The 22561-nt window shown below is 36.6% G+C and overlaps 1 protein-coding gene and 1 long non-coding RNA gene across 2 annotated transcripts in view; one reads left to right on the top strand and one right to left on the bottom strand.

Moving 5' to 3' along the window:
* LOC138685089 (uncharacterized) overlaps positions 1-9304 on the bottom strand; it is a 49720-nt gene extending 40416 nt beyond the window's left edge. The window contains exon 1 of the long non-coding RNA XR_011324317.1: positions 9068-9304. This is a non-coding gene — a long non-coding RNA (uncharacterized lncRNA). The remainder of the gene's footprint in view (positions 1-9067) is intronic.
* A 44-nt stretch (positions 9305-9348) lies between these two features.
* LOC104317982 (sodium channel protein type 1 subunit alpha) overlaps positions 9349-22561 on the top strand; it is a 101661-nt gene continuing 88448 nt past the window's right edge. The window contains exon 1 of the mRNA XM_069781296.1: positions 9349-9598. The gene's annotated coding sequence lies outside the window, so the exon portion shown is untranslated. The remainder of the gene's footprint in view (positions 9599-22561) is intronic.

Genomic DNA, 22561 nt, shown 5'->3' with positions numbered 1-22561 from the left:
GGTTGCTATTTCAAGGCAAGCTGGGTAGTCTGGTTTAAAAATTCGAGTTGAAAACACTATATTTGAATGTAGTCAAATGCAAGATACAACAGTTGGGACTTCAGAATATAGGATAAGAAAGTTCATTTTCAAATGAAACAAGAATGAAAGCTTTAAAAGCCAAAACCACCTCAAAGTGAGTGATCTGGGAAAGAAGGCTAATGTGATCCTGTGATGACTGGAATGGGGAGCAGAGAGCAGAAGCAGGGAGATGAGCATGGTGTGAGTTGGGATGTGTTGCACTGATGAGGTCTCTTTAGGATATTCTGCCTCTTGTTCAAGAAAGATTTTGAAGTTCTATTCACAGATTGTGGGAGAGCCACAAAAGTGTTTTGAAGGACTGGCAATGAGATTTAAACCAGGCTTAAAGAACTCATCTTATGGATTTGCTGAAGAGAAAATTAAGCAGCACACGTAACTGCTGGACAAGATATTACACTGGGACTCCCCAGCACATCTGACAATGGAATAATATTACCTAACAACCAGCAGTTGATAGTAGATGAGTTCACCTTGTAAAATGCAATTTATTGTACATAAGTGTTGGAACAGCTAATACAAAAGGCAGTAGACATAGAACTCATCTGGGCCTTTAATTCAGATTTAGAGCAAATCAAATTTAAACTGTTCACTTCCACCTTGGAATTTGTTAACTTAGCAATTCCTCTTTTCCCTTCATCTTAAAAGAGTATTTTCCTATGACTAATAGGAACAGTTCTGCTTTAAGATTATTATAATCAAATCATGTCCTTTAGAGGTCATGAAACAACTTCTCTCTGATGCATAAATTAGTCAGCTGTATTCTGTTTATTCTTTTTTCTCTGAATTGCTTTGAAGCAGTATGAATTAGCCACTGGAGATTAGATAGTTTTTGGAATATACCTGTAGTCTGAAGGACTAGTGGGAATGAGCAAGGTGTGTCTTCCCCATGAACTCAGCTTTAAAGTGGTTGTCGAGCTTGGGGTTACAGTTCAGATCAGCAGAGAAAGGTTTTTAGGGGCTTTTCCCTTGCTCTCTGCTGTGGCGCAGGACATCTCAATACACTTCACCTAGCACTCACTTGCCCGCGGAGGCATTTGCAGCATTTCTTTCTCTTCATTCTGTGCCCTTTGTCACCCAATTATTTCATCTCCTCCTGATTTCAGTCAAAAATAAATAAATTGTGGTTTCATTAGAGGAATAACTGAGCTAAATCTAGTGGAATGAAGCTCAGACTAAGCATTCTAGCCTGTGAGGCTCAAAGTTCTGTGAAACACTGTTGCTTATATTTTCCAACTTTTTTTGCTTAAAATCACTTCCCTATCTGAAAATGGCTGGAATGGAGTAAACTCATCAGGGACTAGCATTCATTTCTATATTGCTACTGCAAATGCTCAAGATTAGCTCTTCAGCAATGGCAGATTGTAATACACTGTTCCAATTCTAGACTGACATGACTACTCTAGCAGACTTAGAGTAATAAAAAGTGGGGTAGAGGGTGTAGAAGGAAAATATCAACATAGCCCTACAACCAATATCAGAGTAACCCTGCTTAGGCCTAAGGTTAGGGGAGCAGCAATTATATAATTAGTGTCCTCACAGAAGTCCTATGTTAAAAAGGGAAAAATAAGAAATTACTCCATCCTGCTCTCTTAGTCTTGAAGGAGTGGGCATGGAAAGCTCAGTGGAAAACCCTCTGTTTCCAGGAAGCCAGTGAATCAAAATAGAAATCCTGGAGGAAAGTTCAAGACCACAGAGCTGTTGGTTATAGGCAGAAAGTCCTATTCATGTTTCTATTTGAGTACCACAGGAATCTTCACATGCCTTGTGAGAGAGAGCTCAACCTCTTTCCCAAATGACTCTATTTAGACCTGGAGCTTTCAGGTGGCTTCAGCCAGTTGACATTAGGCAAGAGAACAGATAGATTTGCATTGCTTGATTTCCTTTGCAAGTCCACCTTTAGACACAAGGAGACCAAAATCTACGTTTTGCAAGGCAATGATTCAAAGTTGACATAAATCGAGCTATTGGTTCTAGGAGGACCATGGTCTCTGACAGGACTGTAATAGGCATGCCAATACTGCACTGTAAGTGACTGAAGAATGAAGACTAGAGAGATTTCTTTCTCAAGGTCACATTGCCACAGCTTCCAATAAAAATGAAAAACTGTTGAAGAAGTAAATAGGATGAACTAAAGAATTTTGCTTTGTTGAAGTGTCATAAAGAATAGAATTTGCTGAATTCATCTGACATGACCTGGAAAAAATAGGAAAAGTATTTTCTCTCATTGACTTCTAAAAACTTGGTGATTTGAGTATGGCTATAGCTGAATCTTGAAGAATGACCCAGTAGGAATGACTGAGGAAAGAGAAACTTCTGCAACAGATTTTTGTGAGATCTCATTGTTTTACACTGTGGGATCAGTCCAAAAGAAATTGACATAAAGAGGTGATATCTTTAAAAGACAAGGCATTTTCTGCACTGCTTTGATCAGTTTATGGTTCTCTCTTTTTCACTCTGCCTGACAGCAAGCCACAGTGGCTTACAAGGACATTCAGTTTACTTTCTCACATAAGGGAATGAAAAAGAGAAAGCTGCGTCAAAAAGATGAGCAAGATAAGCAAAAAATGTATCCTTTAAAAAATAACACAGAGTTTTATGTCACTTTGTCCTGTAAGCTTAAAAATACTATTGCTGACTATACAATTATTTTGTTAATTGGTTTTAGTCGAGAGTTTACTTAAATTAAAGGTCAATTAGTAGTGGCCAAATAAATACTTATTCTGACAGGTAAAACAAATGTGGGTTTTTTTTAAAAAAAGGCATTCTAGGAGTTACTGAATTTTTTTCAGATGAGATAGTGTTCAAATCTTTTTTAAGGCTTGTATGTAGTGCTTCTAAGCTCAACATTAGACATGGGAACATTTAAACTCAAAGTGAAATGTGTATGCAAACCTAAGTATATAAAGAGTGTTGGCATGGATACATCTTGCTATATAAATCAATAATATGCTGTGTATCAGTCAGCTAAGTACTGAACTGGAGAACCTCAGAACCTGGGAGCTGCAGAGTGTAACTGACAGCACCCTGAATCCTCCTGCTCTGCAAAGGACTGCCCTCAATTTACAAAGAAGATTTGGAAGATCTGGCATGTTGGACCACTGTGTGTCTCAGCACTGAATGCGGGTTCCATGTTTAGGTCAAAGGTTTTGACCTGAAAGACTTGTCTCATTCTTACTGGTCTTTATCTTTGGGTTGGTGGAGGAGAACTGAAGACAGAAGTGTGCTCTAACCTAGACACCTGTGCATCATCTGCATTTAACTCTCTGTATGGTGTGAAGGCTGTACAGTCTTTTGCCTTTGAGTGCTTGTAGTGTGCAAGTCCAAAGTTTGGATGTGGAATACATAGCCTGAGAAGCTTTAATTACTGCTCAGTAAGTCTTCTATGGAAAACAGCTACAGATGCTAGAGACCTGAAAACTTGCCAGAGATACAGGCTTCTTTTTTAGGCAATTGTAAGCTCTTATATTGTAAACTATGCCCAAGTGACTAGGAACCTCTTGGGAGAAAAGCAACAGACCAAAGAGAATCTGTGTTATTTCCTGGAAGCATCCAAACAATGGAAATAAGAGGAACAGAATCCAGGAGCTGGAACCTTGTCTTTTATGGGAACCAAATAGATCTTCTGAAAGCATTTAACAGGTCACCCGCACCTTTGGTACCCTGTAGTTATTAAACATATTTCTAAAATTTCTGGCACAACAAAATACAATAAGTATCACTTTTCTATGAAGAATCAAATCTGAATTCTTTTTTTTTTTTCCTAGAAGTATAGACATTTTAAAGAATTGAAGAGAGATTTAAACATAATGAAGGCTAAATATGGTTTGTTTGACAGGTCCAGGTCCCATGTCAACTGAACAAAGACAAAAAAAAAGCTACTTGGATTCAGAATGAAATTTAAGTGACAAATTTATGCCTTTTAGCTAGAAGTCGGTGCTGATTATATCTTCATGTGTGGCTAGAGGGGATGACAAATCTCATGAACTTGTTCATCGCAGTAGGTCTTTCAAGATTTTGTGTTAGGCAGTTCTGTGTCTGTGTTGAATCAATATAAAAAGTGATGCATGCTGTGGGCTATTTAGGAGGGTTTGGGGAAAAAGGAAAAAAAAAAGAAAGAAAGAAAAAAAAGGTGCCTTACTGCTTTTAGTGCTAATGGTACATTTATTATTATGCTGAACCATAAATCTGTTTTGCCTGACATTGTTCTTAGGCATGAATAACTCATGGCTTGGAGTTCAAGGTACTACTACTACAATTTCTAGAAACGTTTTCATGGATGACTTACAGCCTAAACAACTTAGTCTCCAAAGCTAATTGTGTATTGGTTGTTGCTCTTCAGCTCATAAGAACTAGTTTAGGGAGATACTAAAAAAAAATTAAAATCTAAATTCAACATCCTGGAATAACTGACAGAACAAAATTCAGCAAAAAAGCCCGCCAGTACTGGTTATTTTCAGTTGATAAAGATCATTCACTTACTCAAAATAAATAGGCATATTTATCAAATGCTTAATTAATTGCTTTTTAATTTTAACTTCTTTCTTTCCTTCTATTTTTGTCATTCTCTTTTAGCATTAATATGCAAAACAGCAGATGGGGTTTTTTATGAGATAAGTACAAAAATAGCGGCTTGGGAAATCGATTTATAGGCACTCTCAGAGGTATAATAGACAGCCCTATAAATCTTACCAAAAATCTGAGAAAGGAATTAAAAAGGCTGTCGTAGCTACTTTTATTGAAGAGGAAAAGATGTCAAAAAGAAATCAAAGAACAGTCCATGAATATTAAGATTACTGTGACCTTGACCTAGTCAGTGTTCATAGTTTAATTGTAGAAAGTTTTTACACTTATTTGGGTTATAATTTTTCAATTATTTTCTAGGATAATGTATGATGTTAAATATCAGAAACTGCATGTGTGTACAAAACTACAAAATTAGTGATACCTATCATCTGAGGAGTTTGCACTGAATTTGAGAATTCAGTGTTCACTTATCATTGCTGGGGTACTTGATCATTTGCACGAAAACCAGGGACCTTCTTGTAAACATGCAGAATACTAAATATTGTAGAATACTAAGGAAAGGAGACTTGAAAGCGTTGACACATCTTACATCTAAAACATAAACTTTAAGATGTTTGGAGACATTACTAGGTTTTAAAATGCTCTTTAATGCAGTTGCAAAATTGGTAAGGTATCATCTCAGAGTAAAACAATATTTAGAGTTGTACTTCTGCCTGTTTGAATATTGGCATCAGTCAGACACTACAGGAAGTCCAGTCAACTAAAGGAGAAAAATCTTCCTCTTTCACTAGTCCTCCAATGATCTTCATTGTGAAACAACAGGGTCAAATAATAAAAAGTACATGTAAAGTACATAAATTTAGGTCTTGTGCTGTTAGATAATACTCAAAGAAACAAATCAAAAGCTTTTGCTACCTGTTTCAAAAAGGAGATATGAGGTATGCCTTTATTGTTTTTGCTAACAGAAGTAGCACATACATAGAAATGGCCAAAATATTCAGAGAGACTTGGGTAAAGGACTCATATGTGGACACCCCACCCCATTTATGAGTGTGTGAGATCTAAATACAGGGTGCTATTTGGTGTTGGGGTTTTTTGTGTTTTGGGTTTTTTTTAAAGACTTTGACCCATTGTTTACACATTTCAGCATGAATCACTTGTGAAAGTTGTTCAGGAACACAAGGGAGAAATTATTTTGAGAAGAGAAAGCAAGGTCAGAGAAGGATGGAAAAAACCAAAAACCTGCACCTCAAGATATTGTAGACATCTCTCCAGGCAGTGATACTGGAGCATTTTAGCGTTTCATCAGATCCCAAATGGAATCTATCTTAGTATGAGCAAACCTCAAGTAATGATTTATTTATGTGCAAAGCATCTTAAGTGCAAGGTGTCTAAAAAAAAATCGTCCTGTTTACTCAAGGTTGTTGGCAGGAGCAATGTCTATGAGATGCTGCTTCCTTCATTTCAGCATGGAATAGAAAGAAAATTGTGGGCATAAATTCAGCCAGTAAGGATAATTTAGTGATAAGCATTGTTAACTTCTACTACCAAATTTTCCATAAAAGAAAAATTCCAGATCTTGTTTCATAGGTTTACAGTCTTCTGTAAAACATCACTAGCATTATCTTCATAAGACAGGGATAGCAAAAGAGTCTAGATTGTTTTGTACTCCTCACATTAAACTCTCAAACATTCATCTTTTCATCTTCATCCTTATGTGAGGGGTAGTCTAGCCCATTCTTCTTTTCCAATCAGTAGCTTTGTTCTACAGTCATTTGCAAAAGAGTACGGTTTTTAAAAGATTTTTTTTAAAACTGCATTTACTTTATTTACTTTGACAGAAACCTTTCTAACTGCTGAGGCATCAGAATAATTAATGTGGTAGTTGAGAGTGATATAAACTTGACTTATTTTTCTTACCACTGTCAAGCATAGACTCTTCTACTCACATTATCAGTGCAGCTGGCTCAGAAAGTCTTTCATTAAGAGTCCTACGTCAGCAGTTTCTGTATCAATTTGTGTTAAGATAGTCTTGACTTGCCAGCAGATCAGACCAAGTTCATCTAGAGCAAAAATGCTTATAAGAACTATTGTAAACCAAAAAGTTTTGTGGCTTAATGGAAGAACAAGTTGGCTAATTCCTGAGAGAAGTAAACCGTTTTTACACTCCAGACAAGAACTATGCCTTGCAGGCATATTCTGAGTGACAATAACTTAATGTTTACAAATGATTACTTTGTATTTACTTATCCTCATGACAAAAGAGTATAACGAGGCAATCATTGTTCTGCAGTTGGACATACATTTTATAGGCAGTATCACAGAAAAGAAGGCTGGAAAAGCTTTGGAGGAATATCTAGTTCATCATTAGACATCAAATCAGCTGTATCGAACTTAGACAAGTTTTCCTGAACTGTAACATCAAGCAAACTACATATTGCCTTTGCAATGCTGACAGTCAAGTTTGCTATTCTGTTCATTTAAGTAGCATTTTCTACTCAATTTCTGTGTATTGGGCTGGTTTACCTATAAACTTTATTTATTTTTCTACCCAATGCAGTCAATTTTTGGTTATCTGTAGGCAGATTATCCTGGTGATGTACTAGCTGTGCCATGACTGTGGAGGCATCTGAGCTGGCTTTAGATGAGTAGTTTGACTGCTTTGCTGTTCTGAGTGCTGTGATCAACAGAATCGCCAACCTTTTGCACCTTAATTAAACTATCATTGTATGCTCTCATAGCTTAATACAGGTCATGGTATTTTCAGCTTGATTAACCAGGGTCCAGTATGTAAATAGTTTTCTTGTAAGCAAGTATTCTTATTTAACACTTGAAACACCAAAAGTATAAGTCGGTACATATAAATTATATAAAGTTTTAATAGGGACTCCTCATTAACAGTCAACACCAATATGTGAAAGAATAAATGCACCAAGATTTTTTTAATATTATTTGCTGATGTGGTATAAATAAATTGCGCTGATTGGATGAAAAGTTACTGATTTCAAATACAGCAATAATTGTTTACAAAATAATTCTCAGATGATATTTCCCTCGCATTTTTGGGGGTTTCCACGTTATACTATAGACTTACGGCTAGTATATCCTGAGTTATTAGTGATCTACCTTTTCTACCAAATACTTCTGATCTTTTCTTTTTTCTTTTTTTCATTCTCAAGAAAACAAAAAGAAAATCATTCAACAAGGGACCAGGAAAACATATTTAAAAAACCAGTAACACTCAACCATTTTTTTTTAACCTGATCAGATTTGTTAGAAAAGTCATCGTATGCTTATTTATAAAAGAGAAATAATAATTTAAATAGATTTTGTAAACAAAAATTGGATTGTTTTTATCCCTTTTACCTTCATCTTGATTTTCCCATTTGAGATCAGAGCTCCAAATCATGTTTACTCTAAGGGCATAACTAAGTATAATAGTCCCTGTACCTAAGCTGTCTTCTGTAAAACCCAGCCAATGTTCCACATTGATACTAAAACTTTCAGTGAGTTTAGTGACCTGTCTTTGATGTTGCTGCAATGTTGTTGCTGAGTTCCCCTTTTCTCTCATATTTACTACAGCCCAGGATTTTAACTTGGCAAGTTTCAGAGCTGTGTTGAAAATTATGTCCATTATTTCACTCACTCACACAAACCCATTTAATTTAAACAAGAAGGACCATCAAATATAGCAGTACCTGCATAGAATAGAGCATTAAATATTATTAAATGATACTTTCTTTATCTCTCAGTTACTATATTCGTTATCAAGTGATTTTGATCTGTGACATTAGGAATTTGTGTCCAGCTGCAATTACTCTTGATCATGCCTAATCAAGCTGTCTCAAATGTAACTAGAAAACTTAAGATACCTCCTCTTAGTGAAACCTTTGCCTTCTTTTGTAAGGAGAAACTGTACCACTCAAAATATTCATTCAAGAATAATTGGTATATGCATTATCTATTTAAGGCTCTTTACTTACTATTCAAGTATTCAGATGAAATAAAATATGGAATACAAGTTATATGCAGGGATTTTAATTAATATAAAGCCGATTTTTGTAAACAACGAGGTTGTGTACGTTTCTAACTGCTGGCTAAGCCTGGATACTTGTTTCTCCTCTTGTGCCCTCCACAGAGGAAGTACTGACCCAAACAGTAATAAACTAAGAAATATCCCAAAGCTTCTCTCCAATAAATAGCAAAGAAATACCAGAAATAACTATAAACAACTTCACAACCAGGAATGTATCTTGCCCATCATTTTCTTGAAAATATCAAAATCTCTGTAACGCATGCAATTGAAGCTCTGTAACACCAAGTAAAACAGGTAACAAATGTTTGTTGTTTGTTTTCCCAGCAACTAACTTGCATGCAGTAAGATTTATTTAAGAGAATAGCACTTCCCTTTGGAAATTAATCCCAGTATTTTATCTTCTACCATTGCTTTGCTTCTACTCACCACCATGAGTAACATATAGACAAATGTATGCAGCAGCAGCCTGTGTCTCTCCTCCTTTAATTTGCCGTGCTGTTGCTCTCCCATTAGCTGTAGCTATGCATTCCTCTAGACACAGCGTGACAGGATCTCTGTTACCTTGATAGTAGGTACCGATGCAGCTTTAGCACTTGCTGTCTGCCTCACGGTCGTAACACCCTCGCTCCTTCCGGTCATTCCTTCCAGGGGAGGAATGACACCAGCATTTCTGAGCTGTTCTTGTGTTTTCTCCCAGAACACTCAGAGAAAGCAGACTTCGTGATCTCCATGCTAACTACCAGCCTGCCTGCTGCCAGTTCTCCCTACTTCTGCCAGTGATGACATTCAGCTTGCTCCTCCACGCAGGATACAGCACTGATTCCTCATTATGTAAGGCAGTCTAGGTCAAGTGTAGGAGAGAGACTGCTGGCCTGAGCAAGCTGGTGGATTGCTCCCTCAGCTTCGTGCTTCATGGGGTCTGGAAGCTGGATCCTGATCTTTGCTACATCTTCTCGGGTAAATGTTTTTGCATGATTTAAATGGGTACTGTGCTGTTTTTCTATGCAGATAGCTGTCAGCCATGCTGTGAATTGCAGAGAGAATTTGCTAGGTGAAACCAGCTCTGTCAGCACCATTGAATTAACATAGTAGTTCTTCTAGGCATCTCAGCTTTAAGACACTTTACAAATAAATAAATCATAAACTGGGTTTGTTTAACAAACATCCTTTCTAACCATATGGGGATTATTGTTAATTTGACTGACTAAGCAGTGAATGAAATCCATTTGCTTGAAGGTGATGTGGGAAAGCATTATTGAATATAGCTATTAGCTCTGAGAGGTTTACTGCAGTTCCTGGCTGTTGCATTGTTTTAGCCTTGCAAATTACAAATATGTGTCCTCTATTACAAAACAAAACCAAAAAAATTATTTGATTTTCTTGCACTCTTTGGTTATTTTTTTTTTTGAAGTAGCAATTAAATCCAGGATGCTATTTGCTGTTTACTGCATGCATGCATGAATCTATATGCTTCTGAAATATGTAAGGTGAATACTGCAGATAGAATTACATTTAGTGACTGCTCTGCAGAATGCCAGAACAGTATGTTAGCTAGATTTATATTAGAGGGTAGCTTTTTTTCATGCACCATATAGAATTCAAAGACTTTTTTTGTATTTATACCCTGCTGAAAATCAGTCTGTAACAAAACATAGAACAGGTTTGTCCTTAAACAAATTATACATACTGAGTATTGTCAGGTGCTGGAACGTCTTGTTATACTGGAATGCAGCAGAAGAGGCCCTGGAAAGTAACAGCATAACACTGATACTGCAGTATCATGTAGGGAATTTCAACAAGGCTAGCTTGCTTGCTAGGGACAATTACTATATAATAAATTTGAAAATACTTTTGATGGATTTGAGAGATTAATTAGGAAACTCGTGTTTATGTACAGTACCTTGGACAGCAACTTTTTCTGTCATGGTACTGTAGAGTCTGCTTCAGGGGAGTTAGCAATTTGTAAAGATTAAATAATACTAATTTAAGATACATTAATGAATTCCAAAATATGGGGGAATTTATAGTAAAAATACCTGAGAGAAACTTTGGTCAGCATTGTATCAACGAGTTATATTTAACAGCTTACTTCCAGGATTTCATTTAAGATATTAATTTAAAAATAGTGAGGTTTGTATTGAATTATGTTAATGAGTGTCAAAAGAGAAAATTAAAAATTCAAAATTATTGTCTATTGACAATATGACATTTACAGAATTTTCACATCTAATGGGTAACTGCTCACTCTAAGAATAAATACCAAGGTCCCTTTCTTTCTAAGTCAAAATAAGATTGAATATTAATATAAGATTATGTATTAATATCAGATTAAAACTAATTTTGATGGGAAGAGTGGGAGTCCTTTACATGTGTTTTTTCCCCCCACTAGAAACTGGTGGTTCTTCACACTGTTCTAGAAATAACTGTTGGAATTAAATTTCAACACTTGTTTGTAAGTGAGGTGAATTGTTTTATCATTTTCTTATCATCTTTAAAAGCTCTCTTTCTCTGGAAAAGAACTGCCAAGCAGTCAGTTGTTTCTTCATCATGGTCTTAGCTTACCAGTTATTTTTTTCTTTTTTTCTTTTTTTTAAATGGCAGTCATGTAGATCTATTCTGTGATTTAGTAGAGATGCCAGGCTGGTGACTTCATTAATTACATTGTGAAAGAAGTTAGGTTCAAGAAAATGTAACTCATTTTTGGTAGCTTGAAAACGCCTCTGTTGCAATGCAGTATATTACATTGTATAATATTTTACAGCTACCATTTTATACTTCAAAATGCAGAAGTATGTCTTGCAAACAAACTCTTAAAATAATAGCATAGTATAGGAACTTAGAACAAAACTGCTAGGTACTACGCATTATTATAATGATGTACTTTAGATTCTTTGTTTCTTGCTGCCTGAAGTGTTCTAAAATAGTTATGCTATTATATATGAGTACACTGTGTTCCATCTCATTTCAGTGTGGGTGCTTGAGGTATTTTCTTACAGGCTTAAGGAGTATTAATAACCTATCTATTCAATTAGAAAAAAAAAAAAAAGACTTATTGTCTTTAAATCTATGGTGGTTTTCGGGAGGTGTTCATTTTTTGCATCATGGTTCATAGCAGGGCACACACAGTACTGCTCAGCATAGCAAGCTGCAAATGCTTCATGAGGATACCAAGTGTTAGAAAATAGTGTTTCCAATGTGTATTTATATATCCTATATTCTGGTATATCACTTTAGGTCTGGGAAACTGAATCCAAGCTGTAAGGTATGTTTTGAACCCACTACAATGCAGGATATTGACCATTAGCTGTCAGTGCCTCCTCCTGGTATTTTCCTGTGGTTTACTGGAATTGTCCAGTGCATGGCAACATCAGTAGCTCGTTTCCAATAGTCTGTATATTCCCGTACATCACAATATGCAGCTTGAGTTTCTGTCAAACTTTTCACTTTTCCTCATAGTACTAGAGTTTTCTGTCCTGCAAATGAGTTTCTGTACTCTCTTTGTAGCCATGGAGATGTCGCTAAAACTGAGGGGCGTGGAAACAATATGAAAGTCTGTGAATTCAATTATTTTAGAATAATGTGTTTGGCATAAATGATGGTGAGACCAGTTTTTGTAATCCATAACATAAGAAAGTATAGGAGTATACATTAGACTATTAGTTTCTATAGAGATATTTATATCTCAGATTTTATCTGCCCATTTTAATTGATTAGCTGAGATATATGTTGTGATGACAATCATATGCTGTTAGTCCTAAACTGAAAAAGACAGACTACAAACATCTGTGGTTTAGTTTATCTCATGTAACATCTAAATGTAAGACTGTAATAGTATAATTCACAAGGTTTCCAGGTAAGTTTGGGCTCACAAATACACATCTTTCACTGTCCAGAAATGCCAGGTTTTATTTGCATTTAGTACACAAAAACATTCCAAATGTGACAAAAATCTATTGCTGTAGAAATGGACTATATCTGTTCTGAAGATGCCTCTTTAGAGGCTGGCAGATGTGCTCTGTTCCTTGTGCAAAAAGTTACTCTCTTTATTCAGAGGTTTTCCTCATTTTTCATTGAAATTGGTTGGATGCAATCTTCTGTTCTGTGTTGCTACAGTCCATGTCATTTTTCCAGGTCCTGGTTCTCCATGATGATGTTTTTCCATCCTTAACTGCTTGTACAGCTCTTCCGTGACTGCAATACAATTGGTTCACAAGTTTAGAAAGAGAAAAAGCCCCCTGGATTATCATGTCCACCTGCTTGTCCATGGAGGACCTTGGATGGCTCATTCTTTACATATTGGATGAATTAGTCCATTACCTGTTTTCCACACCAACTGCAATTCACAGAATTCATTCCTAGAACACTAGAAAGACATACTGTAAAGAATCAAGGGAGATTTCTTAATGTTTTGATGAATAAAATGTACCTCATACACTGTTCTTAAAAAAAATAATTTAAAAAAAAAATATATATATACACATTGCTCTTAACACTATTCATTGTGTATGTAGAACACGCTCTTCTGCATTGTTGCTTGCACGGTTTACTGCCGTGGCTGAACATCTAAGCTTCTAAGGTTAATTTTAAATGTTTCTCTAGATTGTACAGAACTATAATTTTTGCAGCACAAATGCTGAAACAGGATAGTGACAAGAAGAAATACATTCTCTTTTTGTTCAGCTGGAGTTCATTATAGGTCCCTTTCAGAAAGTGAACTGTGCTGCAGAGGATCACCTGAGAAGGACTTCCAGATGAATCCTTTCGTGTGCTGAAGAAAACCAGAATCTCCCAGTGCCTGGTGATCGCTAAGGGTGGGCAGGTTTTGGCACTAGAGCCAAAAACTTCCTGGGCTGTTCTTCCCCAGTGCTCTTAAATGTTTGCACAGTATTCCTGAGGCAGAGCCACGAGTAGGACTGGTCAAAATTTGTATGAGGGCAAGTGAACCACAAATCTCCATTAATGCGAAGTTACCAGGTCTGCAGAATCTGAAATCTGCAAGATTGCAAGCTCAAGGCTGCCAAGGAAGTTTGCCTGGCCACTGTGACCCTGCTGTGCAGGGCAGGGAGGTGCTCTCCTTGGGGCCTGTTGGATGGTTGCTTCAGCCCATACCCATTAAGATGATTGCTCCTCAGGCACTCAGGATGGCAGAAGTTGTCACCATACCTGCAGGAAGAAGTGGTCAAAAATTTCCCCAGTAAATGCAACGAGTATCCTAGACTGGCTTGGTTTTGAAAATTATTTTACTAGCTATTAGCAGTTTCCTATTTGTTTGGAGACAGTAAAAAAGGCAAGTTGTACTTTGGGGGCAGAGGGAAGGGAGACCATATTTTATTTACTAACTTTCCATTTATCTTAGAGTTGGAGCAGCCGTGATTTGAGAAATCTATACATTTTTGTTTTCTGCAATTGGGGTGCAATGTAGAAGTTTAAAACATTTAAAAAGTAAGAATTCAGGGGATTTAGCTCTTTAGCAGTTGGAAAGAAGTTGCTGTTGTGTTGATAAAGTCTTCTCTCTCAGACCCCATATCAGATGACAGTCTGGTTCAAGGAGCCATCAAAGGAGCTTGTTAAGATAACCACAAACCATATATAAATTTTCCTGACACTGTAAGCTGGTGGAGCTGAACTTGAGCACCTGGTTATACCAGCGTGGCCAGTGAAATCTGAGCCATGAGAAATACTGCTTTAAAAAAAAAGCTTTCAGTATTCTGTTACTGATACTTGGACATTTCTTAAAGTCAGTAGTCATATTAAGCATCCTATGATGAACCTTTACTAATGCTTAAAAAAGGACAGTTTAGGACTATTGAAAACTGTATGCTTTCACAGCACAATAAAATCATGTTTAAGTTGGGGGGAAATTTTGTGTGTTCAGTGTTACGTTCAGGACTAAAACTGTAGGCACCTGAGGTATCTCAAAGATTTTTAGTACCTGCTGTTTATTGTTTAAGTGATCCAGATTCTTGGTTTATTGTTTTCTTTTGTGGTGTTTATTTCATTTCAAAATGCAACATTTTAAAGGAGCTATGCCTGTAAAATGTCAAATGTGTCTAGACTAGCAAAGACTGGAGGAACTCATATTAAAACTTCAAGCTGAGGGGTAAATATTCTGCCTCTTAACCTGATAAATCTGTATTTATAAACACCAGGCAATTAATCATTTCCAGAAACATCCTCCAAGAATGGAAAGATATCTGGGAATGATCAATTGGCATCAGCAATAGTATCTGAACATCTGTTTAGTATTTAAAATTTTCAGGATGATTCTGAGTCAGGGGTGTTACTAGCACCACAAAGTAATTTGTTACCTGCAAATGCTCTTCATGACCCTGAAGAACTTTGCAAATGTATGAAAAAAAGATGACTCAGCTTTTACAATTATACCTAAATAAGAATCAAACAGTTGACGAGTATGTTACCAGCTGATACTAATAAGATAATAGTTTATAGATCTTGCTACCTCAAGGTCACAGAATTGAACTGCATTTGGGTGGTGGGGACCTGCCTGAGCTATTTAGCAGCCTACCAGTAGTGCCAGCAGAAAAGCTAAATTCAAAACTGGTGATCATGGCAGCAGCAAAATGTGAAAGCAAGTGAAGTCTTTCTAAATCAGTGCTCCGGCACATTCAAAGGAGGCAGGTTGCATGGCTGTATCCGGCTTGGTCTTGGCCTTTGTATGTCAGCATTTGAGTATTAGTATTTGGATATATTATGGTGTGTTTTAACTAAATAGTGTCATAAGGTTGCTTGCTGTGTTCTTTTAACCACTGCAGTATTTGCTGAGAAAATATTTAAAGATCTGTGAGATTAGATTCCATTGTTAGAACAACTGTTCATAACATTCTGTTACAAATTGATATGAAATGATTTTCAAGCATTGATAAATGCTTGAAAATTAGGTATTATACTGAGAGATTCCAAGTGCTTGTTGTGAAGGGCCAAGCATGTCAGGCCACTACTGGGAGGTGGAGAAATTCAGCTTCACGTAGCTTGGATTCAAGCAAAATTTAAGCAGTCAAAACCTCATGATGCAAAAATATTAAAAAAGAACATATCAGAACAATACTGGAACTGACTCCAGGGGATCAAATTCATTATAGCTGCCTGGGGTCACTGAATCACAGGTTAACATGTTAACTATCTGTTATATCATAGATGACAGCCTTATTGCATACAGGTATTGATTAGGTTTATTTTCTTCTATCTTTACATGCCAAAATTGTATTACACAATGAAAGATATGCAGTATTTTTGGCTCTTCTTCTGTGCAGTTCTCACCTTCCTAGTCACTGCCCCCTCCCTTTCCTACCGTACTGCACCCACCCCCCTCCAGCATGGCTGAAACGAGGGGTTTCAAAAGTGTTTGCTGATGGCCATCCCAGTTCTGTGGGCATTTTCCATTTTCTTTTTTTGTCAAGAAAGCAAAATGAGAAATATATAATACTGCCTGATTTAGCTCAAACTGAGGCTGATCCAATGCAGCTGGCATTTGTTGTATTGGCAGTTACTGTTACTTAGCAGTCGGAATTTTAAAAAGGAGCGTTTTTTGTCTAGGTGCCAGATTTGACTGCGCAGCTGTCATCTGAATGCACGGGAACATATAGATCTGACGTGTCCCAGGCTGCGTGATTGGCAATGCAGTCCGTAATAGATGGACATGTCATATGACTCGGGCACAGGAACCTTTTTTGTGTTTTGGGGGGGTTTTTTTGAGATTGAACCCATGACTGAAGACGTTGAATCCCCCCCACTGCTCAGCAGGGAGGTGTAAAACGAGACAGAGGACAGGTAGCATTTGGTCGTGCTGTGCCAGGGGCTGACCTGGAAAGGTTTGTGGTGCTTTCATAACAGACCACCCTTACCGAAACTATTTCCTTCTCGCGTTTTAGACACAAATAATTAACAGAAAAGACATCAAAATTAATGAAAACTTTTATTTGTTTAACACTGAATAAAGAAATCTACTTCTCAGCGCAGCCCCTGTCCTTTGTTCCCTGCTGAAAGAAAACGGGGGCGTAGATTTCCAGACTGTTTAATTCAGAAAATCTTTTAAAAAAGCAATCTTTTACAGCCGGTTCATTTCTTTTGCCGGTAGATGGGGCTCTCCTTTAAGGTGATGGCTTGGAATCTTTTTTTTTTCCCTTTTTTCTTTCTTCACCTCCTCTCTGTCTCTCTTCGTTGCTCCCCCTCCCCCCCTTTTTTTTTTGCCTGCTATTTGCTGATTTGTATTAGGTACCATAGAGTGAGCCTCAGAACAGGAAGCCAAGAATGAAGCGGAGAGGGTACTGCAGAGGTCTTTTTATTTTTTTTCCTTCTCAATAAGAATGCAGCAATTTATAAATGCTTGGTGATCTTTTGGAACTGGGAATCTGAACAAATTTATTAGAGAGCATTTCAAGCATTTCATCATCACTATCTCTTTGGGGTTTTATTTTTGTTTTCCTCATGATGCACTTGAAATTTGTGTTTTATCAGGTAAGCCGGTAGGAAGTTAAATCCTAGACCTTAGTTCATTTATGTGAGCCGTTGACATGGGGTTCCCCCTCCTCCTTTTTTTTTTTTTTTTCAATCATTTCTGAATGCTTGCTTTCTAGTTGTTGTTAAGCATATAATTAAGGAGAAAATCCAATTTTGCTGTTTTTAAAAATGTTTCAAAAGCTTCAGTCAGGTCTTTTTGGCAGCACAGCATTTTGTTACAAGATGGATTTCACTGGCCTTATATTTTTGGGTGTTTGCCAGCTGAGGCAGTGGGGGTGGGGCGTGTTTAAATGATTATTTAAGATTTTTCCCCTGAACTGTTTAGAAGTTAACAGAGGTCGTGTTGTTCCTTCACATGGAAAACATATTAAGGGCTAAAGCAAGCAATGGTGTAGTCAAAATCCTTGCACTGCAGGAGTGTATGGTTTTCCTTCCCATAGAGGCACTCTGCTTTAAGGCTAAACGCTTCACACAAACGTTTGAGGTTTACTGAAGGAAGAAAGAGCTCCCTCCACTTTTCTTCTCTCTCTCTCTCTCCCTCTGCCCTTAGTCTTTCTGATCAGGTATACTGCTAGAAGCTCTTACTTTCATTTACATACCGATCAGGACTGGTTGCAATGCTGTAGATATAACTCGGTTCATAGTCTGAACCGTCTTGCTTTTTCAAACAGCACAAGAAATTTGCCAGGTGGACATCAAGCTCTTTCAGCATCTTTTCTAAAATGGATTTCTTCTCTGCTGCTTGTCTGAGGTATGTGCTTAAAAGACTCCCACTAAACTAATTTACCTGGGACTGGGCTTTTTGTTCAACCCACCCACCCTTCATCCCCACTTTGAAAAAGCTGTTGCTTGTTCCGCAGTATGTGAAAATGGATTGGGGCTTTCTAGCACTGTTGAGAACCTGTTCAGTTGTACTTATTGCAGAAATGCTTATTTCGTGGTTATGGTGTCAAACTCCTGAGCTATATTGGCTGATATTAGTGTTGCATTCCTGAAGTGCATCTACTTTTCTATTGTGTTTTTCAGGCTTGACAGATGTGTTAATATAAAGTACAAAGGAAAAAAAACTGTGCTAAAAATGACTCAGAGAATCTAATGTGAAACAATAATGGGATGATTGCCATCATGGGATGATGACAGTCAAGACTGTCACCTTGTTAGTTTATTCTGTTGAGCCTGGTTTGTGTGATCTTGAATGTTTGCTGAAGAATTTAGACACAGGAATGCAAGTTAGAGCCAGGCAGCCTTAAATTGATTGTCCTCAGTCACAGGTAGTGATTGCCAGATAGTCACAGAAAGTTTTCATTATTTTAAAGAAAGTATCAATGATGGGAGGTGGGGAAAGTAAGAGCTTTAGCCTGCCTCAAAGGATGTCAAGTTTTTGTTGCATAAGGCATAGTATAATCAGTACAATTCTAAGGAAATTCTAGGAAAACAACAGCAATTTGCATAGTATCTTGTACCATAAATAAATAATTTTAAAAGTCTGACTATAATATCTCACAGGACAGTTTATTATTGATCACTGAAATCTACAATTGTCATATTATCACCTAAACTTGCTTTGAGGTTTGAGAAGTTGTAAATGTCAACAACTGTGATAGCTGAGAAGCTAAAATAAATGACAGATTATTTCATTCTTAAAATGAAGGTGGCCCTGAACTAGAAAACCTTCAGAATGTCTACGAATATGACTCTTCTCTTCAATGTACTATCCCAATGCCGAGCACTTTAAAGGACAGCTGGCTGTTGACTTTTAAGGATGGCATCACTGCTGCTAGCCATGTTACACTACATCCTTCTGACATGTAAATTCTACTGTAAGAGATTTGTGCATTAATGACAGAGGCAGATAAATTCAGGGGACAAACCCACAAAGCTTAGCATTGGATTTTGTCCCTCAAATGGTATTTTACTGATCCTTCTCTATCATTTTTGGCTACCTTAAAGTGAAGAACTGAGTTTAAAGAGGTGTGAAGGTTTTCCTGCTCTTGGTTGTGAGAAGTATTCTGGCAGTAATCAAGAGAAGTGGGTACTTCTTTGCAAATATCTTTTGAAAAGGGGCAGAAAGCTTGCTCTGATTTGTGTGTGTGTGTATTTAGAACTGTGATGCTCTTCTGGATTAATGTCTTTTCTTTCATTTATTAATTTTCTGAACTCCAATACCAACTCACTTGTGGGGAAACATATTTGGTCTTTTGGGCTAAACATCATGAAGAGATTTGTTGATTCTCTTCCAATAACAGGAACATATTCTATCTTCTTTTTCTCCATTGAAGGTAGCTGATATATATAGGAGGCAGTGGGATTTCACAAGAGACCTGTATTTGACCTGTAGACTTTCTGTTGTTGCCAAAATGAATACAGCAGAAGACAAACTAAATTAAAAATTGAACAATATATATTCACACTTGTAAACTGAGAAAAAAATGTTATGCCATCAGTAAGACAAGCTAGATAAGGAATACCATTAGGCTTTTTTAGCATAATGTTTTAGAGCACTTAAGAGATCAAATTGCTCAAAAAGGAAAAAAATCATAAAGCTGAAATACTCTAAAATGGAAAAAAAAAGAAGGAGCCTTTGAGTAAATTTTAAGCATTAAAAGCTACAACTGATGTTTCTGACTGAACCTAATGTGTAAGGAGATGGGGAGTATCATGCAAGTGCTCCAAATGTTTTTCCCGAAGCTCAGTAGTTCTGGCACATGTTACTTCCATTTTTCTAGTTGTAGGTTTATTCTTTATAGATTCCTACCCATGAAAACATATAAAAGTTGGATGGAAACAACTGAAAGTTTGGTATGGGTGAAGTAATTAGTTAAATGACAAATGTAGACTTGGAAATCATTGCCCTTTCTATAGTGGGGTTAGTCCAATTTCTGTAAAATGTACTGATCTCTTTTTATTCAATATTAGTAATATTTATTTAAAGAATCACTGTGATGTCTTACTGAATATATGGGTGTTCTGTGTTTTCAGGCTTCCTGTCTTTTACTGATTATTATGTCAACATTTCTGTCTCTTTTATTTCCACCAGTGTGTGTGGTTCCAGGCCCCTTTTCACGCTCTTCTAACATGCTATTTAGCTCTGACAAAAATAATCGATTTTATTCTGCACTTATTACCAAAATTCTGGGTAGCACCCTTCCCTGCCATATTAAAATTCACTTGAAAAAACACATTTCTGATTCAGCCACCATGCTATTTATTGTTTGCTTTTATCAGCCCCAGAAACTCTCTCTCTCCTTCCTCTTTGTGCTTGGAAATTCTCATTACGCTGCTTTTTCTGAACACCAGTTTCCATCACTTTCTGTCTCAGCAGTATCCAGCGCATCTCTGACCATCTTTCCAGTGCTCTGTTTTAAAGTGTTTCCATTCTTCTTTTTATTAATTTCCTCTTTTTCTCACAAGTTTCTGAGAAAAAAAGGACGTAACCCCGCTATTTTTGGTCTCAGAAACATCGAGCTCAGTTTGTGCTTTCAAGCTTTAATCCATCTCATGCACTCTATCTTGGTAATTTATTTCAGTACCTTGTAAACATGCAGATCAATCTTCTTCATCTTTCTCCTACTCCTTAAGCAGATTCTCTAATTTGCTTCCAGCATTGGCTTTTAAAAATTATTTCATAATACAATTTAAAACACTGAAGATCATCCTCCTGGTAAAAAAAAACAAAAGCAAACAAAACCCCAAATCCTGTCAAGGTCAGAAAGAAAAATTTAGGAATAAATTTAGAGGCTTATGTGACTCAAATAGGCTTTATTTAATAGTGGTGTTGATCAAAGATGACAAAACTAAACAGCAACTACAGTGCTTCTTAACTGAAGTAATGTATCTGAAGGAAGCTTTCAAATGCTTGGTTATTTAAGTGCATTTTATGCCAACAACTTGACTGTGTTCCAGATGTATTGCCTGCAATGCTTCCATCCTCTCATACCTCCCTGGACTCCATTTTCTACTTACTCTTTAATGGTGTTTCCTTCAGAGTGAGATCTTTCATTTTCTTTAGTGATTTAAAGCGTCTAACAGTTTTGTTTCAAATTATGGTTGAATTTATTTGCCAAAAGGAAATTGTGACAGATATTTCTGAGGCAGGTGATAGGTGCTCCTCCTAGGAACGTCTCAGCAGGGCTCTTTCAGTAGCTTTGCAGGATTCCTGGAGTAGGTCTACAGATGAAAACAGAAGGAAAGAAGCTGCTGGATCATTAAAAGCTGAGTACTGAAGATGAATTCTGTTCTTTATGTTGATAGAGGGTGGGACAGGAAGTGAAGAGTGAAGAAATGGGCTCATCCAGATGAGATACAGGGAGGAACTTTCTAATGGAGAAGATAGTGAAGATCTGCAATAGTGTCAGAGGGATCTGTGAAATTTGTCATGAAGGTCTGTAGGAAGAGGTTAGATGAAATATCTGTTGGGAAATAGGTATAGCAATCTTGCCTTGGGCAGGGAGATGAACTAGGTGGCCTCTGATCATTGTTTCCAACCCAATTTTTCTGTGAGGCTACAAAAAGAAGTAGATATCTGAGGTACAACAGACTTAAAGATAAGTATATAATAAATTATATAGGGTCCAAAACAGACCTCCTAAAAGCTATCTTCAGAAGGATTTTCTTGAAGTATGTAAACATCCCCTCAAAACATTTATTCTATGGTATATACACTCTGCAACACTTATATATCTATATATCTAGAAAGAACAGAAAATATTTCCTAAAAAGTTATTTAATTTCTTAGTGTTTCTTTTAGATCAAATAGGCTTTACTGGTTAACCATAGTGAGTATGTGAATAAAAGGGGTAGAAAAGGATATTTGGCCAATCTGATTGATTTTTGCTTATTGTCAGGAGATTAGTATACATTTAATTAAAAAGATTTTTAAATTGGTAGTTTATCTTTAGTAGAGAGAACAAGGACACTTCAAAAGCTGATTAAATAAAGTGAGTATACCAGAGCCATTTCAATTTTTTATATTTTATGTTAAAGTTCAGTATTTTTCACAGATGAGCAACCCAATCTGATACATTTATTTTCTGAAATGATAGCCTAAATAATGCCAACTATATCACTTGAAATGTGCAGTGATGGATAGAGACAGAGAATTTTTCAGCGCTCCATACTGGCTACATTAACAATGTTTAATTGAAAAAGAAATTATCCAACAAGTTTTTAAATTTTTTTTCTTAAACATTAACTATGTGATCCAAATGTTATCTAGAAACCTCACATCATTTTTGCCTTCAGCTCAACTTATTTTCTCTTTGCACACACACTGGAAGAGATAGACCAGAAAGGACGACCCTGTATTATGTTTTCAGGACTTCATATTGTCTCGAAATAAAATTGATTACAAATCTACTACTCTGAATTAATAAAATATCTGAAACAAAATATGCACTTCAAGGAAAATGATCTATGTATTACAATAAATTTTTTCTTAGTCAT

Source organism: Haliaeetus albicilla, chromosome 4 (genome assembly GCF_947461875.1).
Source record: "Haliaeetus albicilla chromosome 4, bHalAlb1.1, whole genome shotgun sequence".
Classification (NCBI taxonomy): Eukaryota; Metazoa; Chordata; class Aves; order Accipitriformes; family Accipitridae; genus Haliaeetus; species Haliaeetus albicilla.
Note: the sequence above shows the minus strand (reverse complement) of the source record. Positions and strands in the feature narration are given on the sequence as shown.